General features: G+C 39.9%; 1 protein-coding gene across 6 annotated transcripts in view; it reads left to right on the top strand.

Annotated features, from left to right (window-relative positions):
- Window positions 1-19083, top strand: part of NFIB (nuclear factor I B) — a 228904-nt gene that overhangs the window by 133147 nt on the left and 76674 nt on the right. The window lies entirely within an intron of this gene.

The following is a 19083-nucleotide window of genomic DNA, read 5'->3' as shown; positions in this document are numbered from 1 at the left end:
CGTGAGGTTGAAATACCTGAAGAACCCCAGAACTACAGACGTCAGATCGGCCTTGTTTTAAATGGTGTTGGGAAGATACATCAAGTAAATATCCAAGTAAAAATGCAAAGTCAAACAGAATATTTTTTTTTCTGAGTCTTGACCGTATTTTTACCTTAGAAAAATTAATTTTTTACTACATATTTACTCTGTATTATACAGAATCGTATTGTTTGACAAAAATAATATATACTTTAAGGATAAAAAGTTCTACTTAAATTTAGATTTAAAAATGTATACTAAGTTGATTTTTCATTACTTTCATAAAAACATTTTAATATTATTACAATTTGATAACAAAACATTAAAAAGACCGAACAATTTTAAATGTAAATTTCAGTGAATTTATTATTTTATTTTTGTATGTCTGGATAATTAGAATCCCCAAAAAGAAAAACTCTTTATAACTTTATAAACTATACATTGATTGCAATGATAAATTATTTATACAATATAATGAATTTTGTCAGAAATTTTCTGAAGTTGAGGAAATTTCATTAGCTTGTAATCTTTAAAATTTCTTCTTCTTAGTTGACTGATATTTCCTCTGCATAGCAAGATAGCCAAGAGTGAATTGTACCCAAACATGTTTTAAAAGCTCCCTCACTCGCTTTACAAAGAATGGGAAAGGAAGAAGAACCCTCTAGTAGAAAAAGAGTTGATACGTATTTTAAGTCAGACTAAATGAAGGATATGTTCTGTGCCTTAGAATGAAAGCTTGATTTGAAATTAATAAAGCTGTTATTGTTTGAAATGCATTTCTGAACACGTACAGAAAGAATTATGCTCACATAAGAATGTTCTTCCCTTGAGCTGAACGAAACTTTGAATAGTTATGTAATGTCAGAATTCAGTTTTTCAATATTTGCCCCGAAGTTTTGTCACGTCTTTTTCTTGCTGCATTCAGTGTAGCATCTCTTAATTTATCTGTTTGCATATAATATGGCAAACAGATAAAAAATCAAACCTAGTTTTATTTCCTTTTAAATTTTCCTTGGAAATTGAGCCTTTTTGAGAACTATGTCCTAAAACTAGGTTGTTGAATATTGTATATACATGCATTATACATCAATTACCAGTTTTTCAGAGTTAGAATATGGTAAAACATACATCATACCAAAATTAAATGGAATATAATTAGAATATTCTTCGATGATTCAGAAACATTCCATCATTTTAACATGCTTTGCGTACATCATTATATTATGGAATGAACCATAGAGACTATTAAGGAATTCTGTTGGATGAAATTAAGGATTTGTTCTGCAATACCTTGAAATAAATCAAGCTGTTAGGAACATAGACTAGTTTCTAATTTGAAATGTGAAAAATCAGAGCTTACTAAGGTTTTTGTATTACAGTCAGTTGAGATAAATTATACTTATTATTAAAAGCTCTTTTCATAAGTGCAAGCATGTTTGGTATTTTAGAGTGTAATTCATCTTTGCGAGGCCCTTTTCATCTCTGTATTCTGGCCTTGGCTGAAATGTGAAATCTCCAAGTGGAGTTTCCATATCTGGAGAAGGCACAGTCCATTTATGGGAAAAATCAAAACCGACTACCATACGCCGTGAAACCATCAAATTACTTTGCTGCTTGTATTGTTATAACAAAGAGGAGTTAAACTTTTGGGAAAGATCGCCTTGATGGTCAACACTTTCTTGTCGCTTGGCAGTTTTGCATTGGGAGATGGGCAAGCCATGGCAGTTGCTACCATCCAACCCCTGTGTTCATTTCCTAACCGGTTGGGAAAGGGATGGCAACAAGGCAAGCCCTTGTAGAGCTAAAGGCTCTTTGACATCTTTTCCCCACTGTTGACAGGAGGGTGGAATCCCATCCAGTCATCCTATCAGAGCAGATGCACGTGTCTCCGCACAAACCGAACCCCCCCCCCCCCTCCCCGCTCTGGCGTGGCTTCTCTCCAGCATCAGACCGGACTGTCTGACGCGGAGGCCACTTTCTTGCGGATTCCTCTGGACTCCTGAACTTCTGGCGGGTGACCTTAAAGTCCTCCACATCGCACTACGGACATCTACAGATAGGCCGTTAGTTTTTAACTTGCCTTTCTTGATTGGGGTTAGTACTCAGTGAGTGAGCAAACTATAAACACAGGTGAACAAAAGCAACAAGTTTTGGAGAGCAGGGATATTTGATACTTGTTATTTTTAAAAGCACTTGCGTAGTTTTGTTATTTTAAAAACACATTTAAATAGTCCTTATGGTATTTCCTTATGCTGTTTGTGATTTAATATTTTGTTTTTATTCTTTGTGACATGGTGGGAATGGGCCCCATAATCTTTTCGGGGCTAAGGTGCTCTAAAGGTTTGATGGTGTTCAAGGACATGACATTGTTCTTTTGGCCAAAAAGCCTCAGGGCCACTTCATTTTTTATGATGTACCTTTCTCTTGTTTATGGTAGACTCCGAAGTTATATGTTTATGTATACTTAGTTTTAAATATCAAATTAATCCGTTGTAAGCAACGGAACTATAAGAGCCCTCTCTCAATATTAGAAAACAACTGTTGTGGATCAAATGATGGTAAATCATTCATTTATGGACTTAGATTCAGATATAATTTTATTTTTAATAAGTTAAAACTCCCCTGCCACTTTTAGGAAATGTGTGATTGGACTATAATCTAAAATTAGCTTTGACATGCTCTATTCTTTTACGTCTCTACATTCCTTGGCTATGATCTTGTTTGATTTCCTAATCTCAGTGATTTGCCTAATGCTGGAATGGTTAATATCCAAGGAGAACAAGGCCATCTACAAGTTAGATTTTGCCTCTAAGTCATTTCAAAGCTGAAACCTTCTTTTAGAAATAGATAGAAACATCAATGATGAGAGAGAAACATTGATCGGCTGCCTCCCGCTCGCCCCCTAGTGGGGATTGAGCCTGCAACCCCACATGTGCCCTTGACCAGAATCAAACCAGAAACCCTTCAGTCAGCAGGCCGAAGCCCTATCCCCTGAGCCAAACCCGTTAGGCTAGGAAGGCTGTACTTTTTGTGATGTGCTCTCACATGGCAGGAAATATAACAAAGAAACTTTGAATCCTAGGGCAGTTTTTGCAAATTTTATCATTTAGTCTTACCAAGTATTCCAAGTGTCATTAACCAGAGCTTTCTTACTTGGAATGGCATGAATTTATTCTACTTTTTTTTTTTTTTGCACGTTTTATAGGGTGCTTGTGCTGTTTTGTTGACTTTTTCATGTAGTCTGGCAAAACCTCTGGGAGCAATTAGATCATGTATTGAGTGTACTAGTACATCAAATAAGCCACCTATATTCTCTCTGGAATAAAGATGGAACCAAATACAATTAATCGAATAAACTAAACAAGGAGTATCTGTTAACCATAGTAATATACTTGCCTTGCAATAAAGAGATCTTTAGCCCTCGCCGGTTTGGCTCAATGGGTAGAACATTGGCCTGTGGACTGAAGGGTCCTGGGTTAGATTCTGGTCAAGGGCATGCACCTTGGTTGCTGACTCGATCCTCCGCCCTGGTCAGGGTGCATACCGGAGGCAACAAATCGATGTATCTCTCGCACATCAATGTTTCTCTTTCTCTGTCTCTCCCCCTCCCACTCTCTCTAAAAATCAATAGAAATATTCTCATATGAGGATTAAAAAAATTAATCTTTAAATTATAAAGATGTTGATATCTCCCCAACCCTATTATACAGATACTGAGAATGAAACCAACAGAGGGTTGTCATGAAGCTAATGAAAACAACCAAGTAATTATCAATAAAATGAGCCCAGCATCTGCAATTTTAGTTGTCATCTGTTGGGATCACTACCCATGTTTACTTAAATCTTCACTTTTCCCCCAAAACTTGGAGTTTGGGACAAACAATACTTTCTACTAGTTACAAAATAATATAACATCTTTGTATTTGTATATGAAGGAGGATATATTTGCCTAGCCCTTGAAGGATCTCATAGAGCATGTTTTTTTATGTTGTGTGTGTGTGTGTGTGTGTGTGTGTGTGTGTGTGTGTGTGTCAGAGAGAGAGAGAGAGAGAGAGAGAGAGAGAGAGAGAGAGAGAGACATTGATTTGTATGTACCCTGACCGGGGATTGATCCTGTGACTTTGGTGTACCGTACAACAATCTAACCAACTGAGCTACCCAGCCAGGGCTCATAGAGCGTTTTTATCTTCAGAGATGGTGTTCAGAGTCAAAGAAAAGAGAAAGTTTACTTTGTTTTTTAAAATCATAGAGTGTTTACTCCTCAATTAATAAGTTTATACCCTCTCCTTCTCATATCCTCATTTATTGTATCTACCAGGAGAGTCAAAATGTTTTCCATGGGGGAAAATTCACTCTTTCATGATACTTAGAAGTAATTTTAAACTTTGGCACTAAACAGTATGCAACAGAGTATAAACAGGCTTTCTATTCATAACAGTATAAATGAAAAGACACTAAAAGGATTGGTGAACTGTGGTCAGACCTGAAGTTGTAGGTAAAGCTTTTAAGTAATTTGAGAATGAGGTCTGTGCAAGTCAGTGCTAAAATCAAAGGATTTTTTTTCCCCTAACAGATTTTGTTTCAGGAACATTTTTCCTCTTTATCCTCTGAGGTTTTTTCTTTTTTTCTTTCTCTCTCTCTTTTTTAAATACAACACATTCAGTAAAGTTCTCCAATGTTCAAATTTACGATAGAATTCAGAATAAAGGAAGAGAGGATGAGGAAAGTGCCTTCTTCACCAATTACTGTTAAAAAGCTCGAAGGATATATAGCCCTCAGCTGCTTCGTTGTACAGGCTACATTATCTACATTATGGATACTTGTGTACAACTCACCCCTCCAAGGTTAATCTACAGAGCAGTTGGCACCATGCCCAGCCTCTACAATGGTTCCAGCCTAATTACCTGTAATATTTAGTTTTGGGGAAAAAAAGATAATTTAGTAATATCCTATACAGTTATGAAAGAAAGAGATTTTTGCACATCTCCCCAGTCAACAAATAATATTAACTGAGTGTCCGCTGGTTGCTGAGTTCAGAGTTAAATTACACTCCAGGAGACAGGATATTGGGCAACTTCTGTTGCCTGAGCTCAAAATAAGGAGTAGAGACAGTCATTTGCTCTTGAGGAGTTGGGAATATACACCATTCCACACCAAGAATAATGAACAGTCTAGAAAGAGCTGTCTATAGATGAATTTTTTAGCTAATAGATATTTAATGAGCATCTATTGTGTGCATGGCATTATTCTAGGCGCTATAGAAGATAAAAACATGAGTTACCCATGAGCTATGCTGTCCCCAAACTTTTCTATTCATAAATATATACAATTTATATTTGCATACACAACAGGGTGTGGCAAAGGTAGGTTTACCATGGTTTGTATGGAGAATACTACAATAATTAATGAGTAATAACACAAGAATAAACTCACATGCAAATGTGAGCCTACTTTTGCCCCACCCTGTGTGTGTGTGTGTGTGTGTGTGTGTGTGTGTCTAAATACTATTTAGTGCTACAACTCCAGTGTCATAGGAGTTCAAAGTTGTGCAATACTATTTCAGCCATTGTAGAAAGCATGGTGTGAGTGGGAAATATATGAACTTTGGAATTAGACTTCCCCCTGAATGAAGGCTCCATGTTTTACCACAATCATGAGGGCCATGGAGCACATGAGCCAATCAGACAAGTTTCTTGGAGTTTAGCACAGTCAACTATATCCAGGCCAGTTGTAAGCATCAGATGGGAGAGCATACCTGGTGAGTAGCAGGAAAGTGAGGGCTTTTGATACTCCTTTCTCTTTCATCTGGATTGATCAAGAAGACTTCCTGCAGGAAGTATCATTAGGTGTGGAACCAAATAGAAATACCTTAGATTTAAATATATATATATATATATATATATATATATATATTATTGACTTTCTACAGAGAGGAAGAGAGAGGGGTAGACAGTTAGAAACATCGATGAGAGAGAAACATCGATCAGCTGCCTCCTGCACACCTCCCACTGGGGATGTGCCCGCAACCCAGGTACATGCCCTTGACCGGAATCGAACCTGGGACCTTTCAGTTCGCAGGCTGACGCTCTATCCACTGAGCCAAACCGGCTAGGGCAGAAATACTTTAGATTTTTACCCTGCCATCCCATCTCTACTTATAATAGGGTAATATGCAAATTAGTTGGGACGATGTCACTAAATGACCGATCAGCAGGAAAGCAGGGCAGCGAGCTACGAGTGGCAGAGAACTACAAGGGGATGGGGCAGTGAGGAGAGCTACAGGAGCGTGGAGGTAGCTAGCTATGAGTGGCAGAGAGCTACGAGCAGCAGTGGGCAGGGTGAGGCAGCCAGCTGAGGCAAGCGAGCTACTCGTGCACGGATTTGTGCGCAGGGCCACTAGTAAAGAAATAAAATGGCATAAACAATGTTACAACTCAAGATAAAAGGCATTAGATTAGGTTGGAGATTATATAAAAGAAGCAAAAGGGACAGATGTCCTCAAGTCTCATGGTGAAATAGAATTAGAATTTTTAGATCCTCAGTTTTGTTCTAAGCCTTTTGACATCTCAGGAAATGTAGAATGAAAGTTTGTTACAGTTTTTAATAGTGATATGAGAAATAGTACAAATGTATTATTTCAGATTTCTTTTCCCCTGGCATACTTTATCTCTCAGTCCCTGGTATTAACATTGTATAAATATTTTCCCACTTGCCTCTTCATGGTGTTACTACTTTCTGAAGCCACCAACTTTTCGGTCTCCACTGACATTTTTCTCTGTCCCTGTCTTTTCCTGGCCCTCTCCATGTTTCTTCCTTATTCTATTTACTTCATCCTAGCAACTTATTTTTTACTTTCAAAAATGCATCTTTGTCCCTCATTCAGATAACTCCCTTTATCCAAATGCCCCATCTTTCTCTCTCTCCCTTTTTTTTTCCATGACATGACATGAAAGACTCTAAAATATTTTCTTGACTTCTTTTGCAACTGGGCTTCTGTCCTCACTGAAATTATTCTCATTACATCCATGACTTTTTGCCATCAGAGTCCAGTAGTTACTCTGCATTCTATTCCTGCTTCCATATTCTTGAGCATTAATTTGATTCTATTGACCATGCTTTACTTAAAAATTCTTCCTTACTTTAAAAAGAATGTTATTTTATTGTGGTAAGAACACTTAACATGAGACCTACCCTGTTAACAAATTTTGAAGTATATAATACATTATTGCTGACTATAGTTACAAGGCTGTACAGAAGGTCGCTAGAGCTATCAATCTTGTACAACTGAAAATTTATGCATGCTGATTACTAATTCCCCTGGTGGCCAGCATTTCACTTTTTGATTCTATGATACTATTTTAGATGCCTAATTTTAGTGGAATCATGCAGTATTTGTCTTTCTAAGACTGGTTTATTTCACTTACCACAATATCCTTAAGGCTTATCCATGTTGTTGCATATTACAACATTTCCTTTTTTTAAAAAAAAATTAAGGTGAAATAGTATTCTACTCTATGTATATACCACCACCTTTTCTTCACCCATTCATCTGTTGGTGGATATTTAGTTTGTTTCCACATCTTGGCTATTATGAATAGTGCTGCAGCGAACATGGGAATTCAGATATTTCTTAGAGATCCTGATTTCAACTCTTTTGGATAAATATCTAGAAGTGGGATTGCTGGCTCACATGGTAGTTCTGTTTTCAATTTTTTTTTCCAGGAACTGCCATACTCTTTTCCATAGTGGTGACGCCACTTTGCACTCACACCAGCAGGGTGCGAGGAACCCAGTTTCTCCACGTCTTCCACAACGCTGTTTGTCTTTGGTTTTTGAGCACAGTCATCCTGACAGAAGCGAGATGATATCTCATTGTGATTTTGATTTGCATTTGCTGATGATTAGTCACATTGAGCCTTTACAAATATGCCTGCTGGCCATTGGTATAGCTTCTTTGGAGAAAATCGGAGTCCTCCACCCATTTTAAGTCAGGTTATTACTTACTTATTTTTATCGTTTGCTATTAACTTGTAGGAGTTCTTATAGGAGTTTCTTGTAGGAGATTAACCCCATATTAGATGTACAGTGTGCAGCCGTTGGCTCCCATCCCATAGGTGGCCTGTTGATGGTTTCCTTTGCTGTGCAGATGCTCGTTCGTTTGATATAGTCCCACCTGCTTAGCTTTGCTTTTGCTGCCTGTGCTTTTGGAAATAAGACCCCTTTCTGGTAATCCAGGAACCTTTGTGGGGTTTTTCCCCTCATGACTCTTCTTTTTATTAAGTTGATTTTGGTTACATTGGTTAATAAGATCACATAGGTTTCAAGTGTACATTTGTATGATGAATTGATCTGTATATTGCCCACCACCCGAAGTCAAATCGTCTTCCATCACCATATATTTGGCTCCCTTTGCCCTTTCCTAGCTCCCACCCTCTTCCTTCTGTGAGCCACCATACTGTTGTCTGTGTCTGAGTTTCAGTGATATATCATTGCACATATGAGTGAAGTCATATGGTTCTTCGTTTTTTATGACCGACTTATTTCACTTAGCATGATATTCTCAAGGTTCATCCATGTTGTTGCAATGGCAATATTTCATCTTTTCTGTGGCTGAGTAGTATCTATGTCCATATCGTCTTTATCCAACCATCTATTAAAGGACACTTTGGTTGTCTCCATGTCTTGGCCACCATGAATTTTGCTGAGATGAACATAGGGGCACATATATCTTTGTGAATAAATGTTTTTAAGTGTGTGTTGTTGTTTGTGTGTGTGTGTGTGTGTGTGTGTGTGTGTGTGTGTGTGTGTTGTTTTTTGTTTTTGTTTTTGTAGATAGCTAGAAGAGGGATTGCTGGGCCATATGGTAACTCTATTCGTAACTTTTTGAGGAATCACTGTCATCCTTAGTGGCTGTACCATTTTACATTCCCACCAACAGTGAATGAGGGTTCCTTTTTCTCTGACTTTTCCAACACTTTACCTGTCTTGTTGATAATAGCCATTCTAGCAGGTGTGAGGTGGTATCTCAGTGTCGTTTTGATTTGCATTTCCCTAATAGCTAGTGAAGTCCAGCATCTTTTCATATATTTGTTGGTCATTTGTATGTTTTCTTAGGAGAAGTGTGTTTAGGTCCTCTGCCCACTTTTTAATTGGATGGTTTCTTTGTTTTGTGTGGAGCTGTATGAGTTCTTTATGTATTTTGGACATTAACCCCTTGTTGGGGCTGTTTTTTGGCAAATACCATTTCCCATTTGGTTGGTTGCCTTTTTGTGTTGTTGTCAGTTTCTTTTGCTGTGCAGAAGCTTTGTAGTTTGATATAGTCCCATTCATTTATTTTTGGCTTTCCTTCCCTTGCCTTTGGGGTCAAATTCATAAAATATTCTCTGAGACCAAGGCCTATAAGTTTAGACCCTGAATAGCCAAAGCAATCCTGAGAAAAAAGGAATGAAGCTGGAGGATCACACTATATGACTTCAAATTATACTAGAGAGCTACGATAATCAAAACAGTATGGTATTGGCAGAGAAACAGCCACATAGACCAATAAAACAGAATTGCGAGCCCAGAAATAAAACTGCATATATATGAGCAAATAATTTTTGACAAAGGAGCCAAAACACACAATGGAGAAAAGAAAGCCTCTTCATTAAATGGTGCTGGGAAAATTGGAAAGCCACAGGCAAAAGAATAAAACGAGATTATAGTTTGTCTCCATGGACAAAAATTAATTCAAAATGAACCAAAGAAAAGACCTAAACATAAGATCTGAAACTAAGTTACAATCACTTCTTGTTATTCTCAAATCTGTGCCTTTGGAACAGCCCTCTCTTCTAGTGTCCAGACCAAAGTGCCCAATGACTGATTGTGCGTGTTTCCCTATATGTTCCACGGCAACACACGCTGTAACTCATTCACATTTCTAAAATTCGACTCATTTTCCTTTCTACCAAATTCCAGTTTTTCTCTATGCAAAAGATATCTTGGGGCTACCAGAATCTACCCTGGGGGCTACCCTTGGTTAGAGTAGCTCATGAGTTCTTTCTAAAGAACTCTCTTTCTCATCCTCTACATATTCATTCATCGTCTCCTTTAAAGGTCTTTAGAATCTGCTCCCACTTCTCAGTCTCATTACCCTTATTTGGGTTCTAGATACTTTATTTCTTGCCTGAAATTGTGCAAAGACCTTAAGATTGCCTCTATTCTTTCCTCACTCTTTCTTTCTCAGATGCTATAAATGAGTACACTTCAGAAACAAACAAACAAATCTGATTTCCTTAAAAGCTCTGTGTGCTCATTCCTTATGTACTCATACTAGGGGCCCAGTGCACGATTTTGTGCACCTTGAAAGGAACTGTGGACTGCAAGGCTACAGTGGGCACAGGGGTGGATCTCAGCCTATCCTCCAAACCCCTGCACAGCCCCTCCTGCCGCGGCCCCTGTCCCCTGTCTGCCGGCAGCCCTGCTCCCCCTGCTGCCGTTCCCATGCATTGACGCCGGCCTCACTCACACCTTCTGACAGCATGGAGTAATTGGGACTGGTGCCACCAGCAGGTTTGAGTGGGTTGGCGCCATCAGCAGATGCGAATGGTGGCTGCTGCCCAGATCTCCCCTCAGGAGCAGGGGCAGGTGGAGAATCCCTGAGGGGCAATTGGGGCTGCCAGCCACTGCTTGCACCTGCTGACAGCGCCGAGTGATCGGGACTGGCACCGGGTGCCAGCAGAGGGTACGAGCGGTGGCTCCAGCTCCAGCACCGGGCGCGTGGGAGCAAAGAATTTTCAGTAACCACCAGAGGCTCGCCCCACCTTGGTCTGGTGCCCCTGCTTACCTGCCTCACCATCCCGCTGCAGCCTATGCCTGCCATGTTCCGCACACGCCCCCTGGTGGTCAGCCCATGTCATAGTGACTATTTGGTTGTTCAGTTGTTCCGCAGTTCGGTCTATTTGCATATTAGGATTTTATATATATGGATACTTTGTCATGTCTTGAAATGCTGCTCAGATACCAAGTATACCCAGTTTCCTTCATTTTCCTTTCTTCCAAGTGATATGGTGTCTCCTTTGCCAGGTCTCCCAAATCCACCCTTCAAACCTTGGTCATCTTTGCTCTCCAAACTATTATGTGCATCTTATCAGATCACCCTAAGCAGGGTTGGACAATTCTGTCTCTGTTATGATTGGTGTTTTGTATCGTAAACCTTTGCTTACACATCTCTCCCCCTAGTAGACAGTTGAATTTTTTAAATGAGTAATTTACTACTATAACCCAATATCTTTTTTTTTTTTTTGCTTGACACTCTCACAAACATTACTCACGAAAACAGGATGTCAGTACTCAGACATTGCTAGCTCAACTTCTCCACTTTACTTATGAAAACAGAGCAAAGAGGTTAAGTGATTTGCTCAAGGTCTCAATTAGTTATTGGCAACTGTAGGTTAAAACTCATTTTTTGCATGGGTCCAAACCTTAAGTCAGGAGTAAATCCCGCTACATCATTATTATTTTCTCCCGGCCCCCTACCCACCTAGGTGCGTTGCCTTGTGATAAATTGAGAAAAGTTTGGCCTTGGCTGTGAGCAGCCTGAGTGTTAATGCGTATGCACTGCCACGGAAGAGAAAGAAATGAGAAATCTTTCCGTTGAGGTTTTCAGCAGAACCAGAGTCTGGGTCTCCTGACACAGAGGTGCCACATTGAGTCCCTGGGGGCAGTTGTGACAGCTCCAGCTTCTGGGACAAGGGGCAGTGGGTGGAGGGCGAGGAGATGATGGAGGCGAATCTTGAGTGACCTTTGCCTCAGTGGGGATGAGCTCGGGGAGGGAGGTCAGCTGAGAGATTTCGAGGCGGTGGGGTCAGGGCACCGATGAAGGCGAGGCTTCTTCGGCACCACGTTGTTGTCCTTGCTAGAGCTCAGTGGTCCCATCTTGTTCTCTACTCCAACTTTCTCCCGGTGCATGCGCCTTGTATTTATGTAGGTCAGGGACCCACTCGGCACACAGTCACAAGTGTAATTTAAACGCAGTAAATGCTCCCCTTTCACAAAGCGGAGAGACAAAGGACTAGCTCTCGGGCTCTGGTTAGTTTTTCTGCAGCGTTTGTTTTCCCCACCTTTACAACTGTCTTGCGGGGTCTTGTGGTCTCTGAAATGATGTCATAGGTAACAGAGAGTTCAGGTGAAGTTTTAATACATCGATGGAGGCACCTAATTTATACTGCACCTCGTTCCAGAAAACTTTCAAGAGGCCTTGCGCTTCAATAGCTTGCAATTTGTTACATTTTAAGAGACGCCGCTCTAACGTATTTTTCTTTCTTTGCGGAATGTCCACATTCCTCCCAGGGAAGGTTAGAGGCCCCCTGTGCAAAGAGGCCTCAGTCATAACCACCCCTGGGTCATGGCCGTGACTGTATCCACCGCTCCGCAGAGTTTCTGTCGTTGCTCTTTCACTCGAGCACCTCGGGTCCTTTTTACAGTGACCGCCTGCGTCTGAAGTTTCCTTTCAATTTAAATTCTTTTCCCTCTCCATATTTGCAAGGCCTGCTTTTGCAGCATATGGCTACAATTTAATAATGCAAAGCGTTTTCCTCCTCACAGCTGGAAAGCTGGGATTGTTCTGTATCACAGATAAGAGTGGACTGCTCCAGGCTCGTTAAAATCACTGAACTTTGCAGAAGCTAAGCTTGCTGGGTGTGTTGTCCTGTGAAAAGGCACCCAGGGGACCCTCACTTGCATGCTGGGAAGGAGGGGTCAATTCTATAGCAATATTTTGTAAGTGGAATAAAATACTTAAAAAAATCTATCTGTCTGTCTGTCTGTCTGTCTATCTATCTGGATATTTATCTAGGTATCTAAGTACCTGAGTTTTAATGTTTCTATCTCATAGGATTATTGAATGTGATTTAAAGTTATTAGGCAAACCTACTAAAGTCTCATTTCTTCTTTCTTTTTCTGTAATTATAAGAGTATCAAGATATCAAGTAATTTAAAGCAATTACCTTTGTGGGGTAATTTGACTCTTGTTGGCTTTTATATAATAATGCCATTGATGGAAGAATTTAAGAAAAAAAGTCAGGTTTTGGTTTTCAAAGTTGTAACAAACCCTTTTGGGTCTTTTGACTTGTGTTCTGCTCGTCAGGGACCTTGCACACTTTCATTTCATTTTATGTAACACAACTAGGGCAGACTCCTGTTTTCACTGAGGTATTTCTAAGTCTTGATCTCCACCCCCGTACCTTGAGCATATCCATGTCCCCATGGCATTCAGGAGGAAGAAAACCACTCGACTTTCAGATTTGTGCACTTGTTAATGACATGAGACAAACAGACATGATGTATTCTTTCATATATTATATGTTTCCATTTACATGAAATTTCTGGAACAGGCAAAACCATAAACATAGAAAGTAGATTAGTGGTTGCCGGGAGCTGGAGGGATCTGGAGGGGCCGGGGGGATGGGCACGTGACTGTTCACGGGCACAGGGTTTCTTTTGAAGGTGATGAAAATGTTCGGGAATCCATATTAGTGATGGTTGTACAGCGTTCTGAATATACTAAAACCTGAAGTGTACACTTGAAAAGGGTATTTAGGTTATATCTCAATTAAGCTGTAGGTTTTTGTTCTTTCAGTGCCTATGAGCCATCTGGATAAAATGGTCTGGAACTGCAGGCTAGGATAGAGATTTGGGGTTTTTAACCTGGGAGTTAGAGACCTCCGGGGATCTAGGCAGAGGCTGGTACCTAGAAGACACATGGAGAGGGTGTGCGTGTACCTGTGTGTTTCTCTGAGTGCCTTGTGTCTTGGTGAGGTGCTTTACTCTGGTGAGGTGCAGAGGCCACGGGCAGGTTCGAATGACAAGTGACATGATGTAAGAATCAGTCTCCATTGTTTATTTTGTGGCGCTTTTTAAAAATGAAGTGGACATGGATGGACCGGAGAGCATTATGCTAAGTGAAATAAGCCAGTTAGAGAAAGACAAGTACCATATGATTTCACTCATATGTGGAATTTAATCAACAAGCTGAACTACCAAGGAAAATAGAGACAGACTCATAGATAGAGAGCAGGCAGACAGCTCTGGTAGGGGAGGGGGATTTGGAGGTTGGTGGAGAGATTGAGAAAAAAAGAAAAAAGAGAACTCATGGTCATGGACAACAGTGTGATGATGGTGGGTGGGAAGGGTGGATGGGTGGAGGTGGAAAGGGAATAGAGGGGAAAAATGGTGATGTAAAAAATAAAATAAAGAAAAATGAATTGGAATTTTAGTTGCAAAATTTGGTATTTTGAATTGCATTCATTTTCTGAGTTGAGCTACTTTCTAAGCAGTAAGTGAGGATTATAAAATCATCATTTCCATCCATTTCCATCAGGATCTGAAGCACTCGGCCATTTTATACTTGATGTTACAGTTGATGTCCAGAATAACCCGTGTGATTACATTACCTTATATAGCGTCAACAGGTGAAGAAGGGAGTATCTGTGAGTTTTGAGAGAGCATGTAGAAAGGCAGATGGATGAGGAACGGCCACTGATGGGGTTACTCTTAAATGAGAAAGACAGAATACTTTAAAAAGAAGATAGTTGGCACCCGGCTGGTGTGGTTCAGTGATTGAGCATTGACCTATGAACCAGGAGGTTAGATACCTGGTCAGGATACATGTCCGAGTTGCAGGCATGATCCCCAGTGGGTGGCATGCAGGAGGCAGTCAATCAGTGATTCTCTCTCATCATTGATGTTTCTTTCTCCTTCTCTCTTCCTTTCTGAAATCAATAAAAGGTATATTTAAAAAAATAAGACAGTTGGTGCTGAAAAGGGTAATGGGATTAAGAAGTATACATTGATACAAAATAGTCATGGGGATGTAAAATAGAGCAAAAGGAATCCTATATAAGAAAGAGGGAATATGCAAATTAACCATCACACCATCACAAAGATGGTGGTGCTCACAGCTAATAAAGAGAGAATATGCTAATTGACTGCCACCCCCTCAAAGATGGCGGCACCCACAGCCACAAGATGGTGGCGCCCAGTCCCCTCAGCCCCGCTGGGGCAGCAGGCGCGTGGCATGGCCGGGCCCTCCCCCAGGCGGGTCCAGCTGCTCCACACACCTGTCTCCAGAGTCCCCTAATCCCCTCAGTCCCCCAGCCGCCCAGGGCCGGCCTGAGGTGCAGGCAAGTCTTGGATGGTGGCTGTCCAGCTGCCCAGGGCTGCCCGAGGCTCAGGTAACCAGGGCTGGCCAAGGCTTGCGCTGCTGGCAGTGGCAGCAGCAGAGGTGTGATGGGGGCATCGCCTTCCCCTGATCTCCAGGTCCCCTCCCACCCCTGAGGGCTCCCGGACTGTGAGAGCAGGCAGGCTGGGCTGAGGGATCCCCCCATCCAGTGCATGAATTTTCATGCACTGGGCCTCTAGTATAGTCAATAATAGTTAATAACTATGTATGGTGCCAGGTAGATACTAGAATTATTGGGGTGATCACTTTGTAAGGTATATAAATGTCTAATCACTATGCTGTATACCTGAAACTAATATAAACTAGTATTGAATGTCAACTGAAATTCAAATTGAAAGAAAAATAGTTTCGTATTGGGGGGAAAAAGAAAAGAGTTGCCACTGAATCTTATTGCATTACTACTTTTAAAAAAATTGCATTCTGTCCCTTTAACTGGAGCACCTAGATTTTTAAATAATTGTCTCTAATCTCTGTAGCTAGCATTTTGCCTTGGATGATATCCCTGTGATGTATTCATTATAAGTATTCATAAGTCTGTGGTGATCTCCACAATGTGCCAATATGATTATTTTATTTTTATAAAATTTCCATGGAAATAAAACAAAATATGTATTTTGAATGATATGAAGTTGGTCTTTGTCTAATAGTCATGTTCAGTTGTAAAAGAGATGCATTCAAAATTCTCTCTATGTATTTGTATTTTTTCAACTTACTTGTATTTGAATAGGTTTTGTTTTATGCACTTTTCCACATGCATGTGGGGTTGGTGATTTCTTTTCTTCATTAATTGTGCCACTTATTCATTTGTAATGTTTTCTCTCCTGCTTATTATAATTCATCTTATATTCCATCCTAACCTTTGAGGATTGACACTGTTTTTGTTTGAATTTGCCTGATTTCTCTTGGCCTACGAGTTTGTTTTCAACACTTTATTCTTATCTTTTTGTCTTTTGGTCCCTGAAAATAGCTGAATTTTATTTGATTGAGTTGATCTAATGTTCTTTATGGGATTACTCAGTCCACTTACATTTATTGTAATGATTGATATACTTGATTTTATGCTTTTTACTTTCCTTTATATTTATTATTTATTTTTACATCTTATGTCCTTATTTTTGCTGTCTTGATTAAGTTCCTATTCATTGTGTTTTGTTCTTTCTGATAATTTGGAAGTTCTACCTTCCCTTTCCCTCTCTTGAAACACTGTCTTTATTAATATTTGAAAACAGTATACAGTTTTTGTATTGACTTATAGGTATTATGATTATCATCTGTATTTTAGAGAAGAGAAATGTGAGGTGTAGGAAAGTTGCCTAATTTGCCTTAGTTTTACAGAGTAAATGGTAGAGCTGATTTTTTTAGTATAGTTTAACATAATTTAATTTACTTATATTAATTATAGCATTACATTATAATATAACTATAAAATAAATATAGCCAACTTATAAACCATAAAATATTGTGCTAGTAAACTAAAAAATTGGAGCAAATTGATAATATTCTTGGAAAATATATAATAAAATTGTCTTAAGACCAAAAAACATGAATAGAATAAATTTCATGGAAGACTCAAAGGTATCGAAGAAGCTTCTCTGAAACAGATTCTAGGAAAATAATTTTGCCAGTGATCCCCCCACCCCCCGCCCCAAATTTTCAAGAACTATTACTTTTTTTTTTCCAGAAAAAAATGACTCTTATCCTAACTATTTTATGAAATATGCATATAATCCTGGTATGAAAACCTGACAAAATACAAAAATTCCCACAAAGGTATCCTAACTACATATAGAGAAGTAGGAAGAAACTGTTAGCAAACCAATGCAGCAGTAAATTAAAAGAGTTTTCCTCCATGGACAAGCAAAGATAATTTATTCTGGGAATTTAGTAATATACAACAATAATAAATGCTGTAAGGAAAAAATGGGGAATCTCTACTAAGGTCAAAAAAGCATTTAATAATATTCAATAATCATTCTGATTAGAAAATATTTTTAAAACTTGAGAAAAGTAGGAATAAGTGAATATATCAAATGATGAGAAAAAAATTAGACTCCAATTAATAGGCAACATTATCATTAACTGTGAAACTCTAGAAATCTAATCAATATTAGTAATAAAATATTCCTGCTAGTACAATTCCTATTTTACCTATATTTGAATGTTATGTTCAAATAAATAATGCATATGTATCTGAAAGATATTCAACTTTATTATAATTAAATAAATGAAAATTATAACAATGCTGTATTTTCTCCACCAACTCGCCACAATTAAAGACAAATCACTACTGATATGAGTGATATGTAGTTCTGGCAGCAGGGTGGTGACATGGACCCACTCATGATCTGTCAGAGGGAGTATGAACTGGGACAAACCTTTATCAAAAGCAGCTTGGCAGTTTTTACCAAGACTTTAAAAGTGTCTATGTCCTTTGACCCCATAAGTCCACTTCTGGGAACTCCAGTCTAAGGAAATCATGAGAATTGCTGACAAAGATCTGTGTTCAAGGACGTTAATGGCAGTGCTATTTATAATGTTTTTTAAAATAGTAAATAACATAAAACAAATAGGAGAATGGTCAAATAAAGTATCGTATGTCCATGCAATGTAATATTACATAGGCATTAAAATCATGCTTTTAATAAAAAGATTTGAGAGAGAGAGGAAAGGGGTGGAGAGAGAGAGAGAGAGAGAGAGAGAGAGAGAGAGAGAGAGAGAAAAGGAGAGAGAGAACCATCAATGTGAGAGAGAAACATTGATCAGCTACCTCCCATAAGCTCCCTGACCAGGGATCAAACCTGCAACCTAGTTATGTGCCCTGACTGGAAATGTACCCAGCCTTTTGGTGTATGGAATGATGCTCCAAACAACTGAGCCACCCCACCAGGATAAAATCCTGCTTCTGATAAACTATTTAATCTAACGGAAAAGAGTTAATGTTTAATTAGTAAAAAGCAAGATACAAATTACTTTATATTTGATCTCAATTTTATAAAAACGCACATACACACACATATATACAAATCAGTTTAATGGATTAGTTAAAAAACGCTAAAAAACACAAATAACATTAATATAATAATGTTATATTATTACTAGAGGCCCGGTGCACGAAATTCGTGCACGGAGGGGGGAGGGTGTCCCTCAGCCCAGCCTGCACCCTCTCCAATCTGGGACCCCTCGAGGGATGTCCGACTGCCCGTTTAGGCCCGATCCCACCGTGGGATCGGGCCTAAACGGGCAGTCGGACATCCCTCTCACAATCCAGGACTGCTGGCTCCCAACTGTTCACCTGCCTGCCTTCCTGATTGCCCCTAAATTGCTTCTGTCTGCCAGCCTGATCACCCCCATGCCAGCCTGATTGATGTCTAACTGCTCCCCTGCCAGCCTGTTTGCCCCCAACTTCCCTCCTCTGCCAGCCTGGTCACCCCTAACTGCCATCCCCTGCAGGGTTGATTGCCTCCAACTGCCCTCCCTTGCAGGCCTGGTCCCTCCCAACTCCCCTCCCCTGCTGGCCATCTTGTGGTGGCCATCTTGTGTCCACATGGGGGCAGGATCTTTGACCACATAGGGGCAGCTATCTTGATCTTGTGTGTTGGAGTGGTGGTCAATTTGCATATTACTCTTTTATTAGATAGGATAGAGGCCTGGTGCACAGGTGGGGACCAGCTGGTTTTCCCTGAAGGGTGTCCTGGATCAGGGTGGGGTTCCCTTGGGGTGTGGAGAGGCCTGGGCGAGGGGGCCTATGGTGGTTTGCAGGCCAGCCACACCCCTGGTGACCCAAGCAGAGGCCCTGGTATCTGGAATTTATTTACCTTCTACAATTGAAACTTTGTAGCCTG

Source organism: Cnephaeus nilssonii (genome assembly GCF_951640355.1).
Source record: "Cnephaeus nilssonii genome assembly, chromosome: 14".
Taxonomy (NCBI): Eukaryota; Metazoa; Chordata; class Mammalia; order Chiroptera; family Vespertilionidae; genus Cnephaeus; species Cnephaeus nilssonii.
Note: the sequence above shows the minus strand (reverse complement) of the source record. Positions and strands in the feature narration are given on the sequence as shown.